The sequence below is a fragment of the Acinonyx jubatus genome, chromosome B4 (assembly GCF_027475565.1).
Source record: "Acinonyx jubatus isolate Ajub_Pintada_27869175 chromosome B4, VMU_Ajub_asm_v1.0, whole genome shotgun sequence".
NCBI classification, from domain to species: domain Eukaryota; kingdom Metazoa; phylum Chordata; class Mammalia; order Carnivora; family Felidae; genus Acinonyx; species Acinonyx jubatus.
In genome coordinates this window covers 42,941,152-42,943,731 of record NC_069387.1, presented here as the reverse complement: position 1 = coordinate 42,943,731, position 2,580 = coordinate 42,941,152, and positions in this window count along the sequence as shown.

The following is a 2,580-nucleotide window of genomic DNA, read 5'->3' as shown; positions in this document are numbered from 1 at the left end:
GAAGAGAAGATATACAAATTTAAGAATTATGCCAAACTAGGAGCGCCTGGGTGGCTCAGTCCCTTAAGCCCCGGACTCTTGATTTTGGCTCAGGTCATGATCCCCATGGTTCGTGAGACTGAGCCCCGTGTCGGGCTCCATGGTGAGCATGCAGTAAGCTTGGGATTCTCTCTCGCGCTCTCTCTCTGCCCCTCCCCTGCTTGTGCTCTCTCTCTCTCTCTCAATAAATAAACAGTTAAAAAAACAACCAAAGTGCTGAAAAAAAAAGTTGCCAACCAAGAATACACAAGCTGGCTAAACTGTCCTTTAGAAATGGAGAAATCGAGATTTTCTCAGGCAAACAAAAACTAAGGCAGTTCATCACCATTAAAACTACCTCATAAGAAACGCTGAAAGGAGTTCTTCAAACTGAAAATGAAAAGATGCTAATTAGTACCATGAAAACATACTAAGTTATACAACTCACTGGTAAAGGTAAATGTGTAATCAGATTCAGAAAACTTCAATTCTGCAACATGATAGTGTGTTAATCACTTAACTACATTACAAAAGTCAAAGCAAAAGAGTATTAAAATCAATTAGAGCTACTATACTTACTTAAATACAAAATGTAAAAAGAGGCAAATTTTGACATTAAAATCATAAAAAGAAAGCTAAAAGGGTAGAGTTTCTGTATGCCATCTAAGTTAAGTTGCTATCAGCATAAGATGGACTATTATATCTGTAAGACCTTTTATTTAAGTCTCATAGGAACTACAAAGCAAAAAAAAAAAAAAAAAAAACTATAGTAGATTCACAAAAACCAAAGAGAAGGAAATCAGAGCACGCTGCCATAGAAAATCACCATTTCGCCAAGGTAGGCAGCAGGTGAGAAAAAAGAAGAACAAAATATTTTGGAACTACAAAATAGAAAACAGTTAATAAGATGGCATTATGAAGTGCTAACATATCAATATTTACTCTAAAAATAAATGGATTTCATTCTCCAATTAAAAGATACAGAGTGGCTAGATGGAAAAAAAAAAAAAAAAAAGACGACCCAACAACATGCTGTACGAGATTCACTTCAGCTTCTGATAGCACAGAAATACAAGAATCCTAAAAGACTACTATGAACAATTACATGCTGGCAAGCTGGGTAACAAAGAAGAAATGGATAAATTCTTTTCTACCAGAAATGAAGCACAAAAAAATAGAATGTCTGAACAGACCAATAGCAAGTAAAGAGAATATCAGGAATCAAAAGCTTCCCAACACAGGAAAGCCAAGGACCAGATGATCGCACTGGTGAATTCTACCAAACATTTAAAGAAGAGTTAATACTGGGGCACCTGAGTGGCTCAGTTGGTTGGGCGTCTGACGTCAGCTCGGATCATGATCTCACAGTCTGTGAGTTCGAGCCCCGCGTCGGGCTCTGTGCTGACAGCTCGGAGCCTGGAGCCTGATTCCGATTCTGTGTCTCCTTCTCTCTCTGTCCCTCCCCTGCTCACACTCTGTCTCTCTCTCTCTCAAAAATAAATAAACTTTAAAAAAAATTAAAGAAGAATTAATACCAATCTTTCTCAAACTTTTTTTTAAAAATTGGGCAGGAGAGACTACTCTCAAATTCTCTTCACAAATCCAGCATTACCCTGATGAAAACTGACCAACATCCCTGATGAATATAGATACAAACGCTCTCAACAAAATATTAGCAAAACATGATCAACAGCACATGAAAAGGATCCCATGGCATGATCAAGTGGGATTTATTCCTGAGATGCAAGAATGGTCTAACATAGGTAAATCAATAAATGTGATACCCCACACTAATATAATAATTTTAAAAATTATATGATCATCTCAATAGAGGCAGAAAAAGCATTTGACACAATACAACATCATTCTATAAAAAGACTCAACAATTGGGCATAGAAAGAAGGTATCTCAATATAATAAAGGCCATATGCAACAATCCCAGAGCTAGCATCATAGTCTATGGTGAAAGCTTAAAAGCTTTTCCTCTAAGATCAGAAACAATACAAGGGTGTCATTCTCACCACTCACTCAACATAGTACCACAAGTACTGGCTAGAGCAATCAGGTAAGATAAAGAAATAAAAAGTATCCACATCAGAAAGGGAAAAGCAAAACTGTCTCTATTTGCAGATCATATGATCTTATTATATACAGAAAATCCTAAAGACTCAACCGAAAAAACTGTTGGAACTGATCAACAAATTCAGTAAAGTCGTAGGATATAAAATTAACATAAAGAAATTAGTTGCATTTCTATCTACCAACAATGAAATGTGTGAAAAAGAAATCAGGAAAACAATCCCATGTATAATAACATCGAAAACATAAAGTACTTAGGAATAAATTTAACCAAAAAGTAAAAGACCTGTCCAATGAAAACTACAAGACTTTAATGAAACAAATTGAAGAAGCCACAAACAAATGGAAAGATTGGAAGAACTGATATTGTTAAAATGTCCATAATACCCAAAGTCACCTATAGATTCTATGCCATCCCTGTTAAAATTCCAAGGGGCATTTTCCAAAGAAACAGAAAAAAATCCTAGAATTTGTATGGCTAGC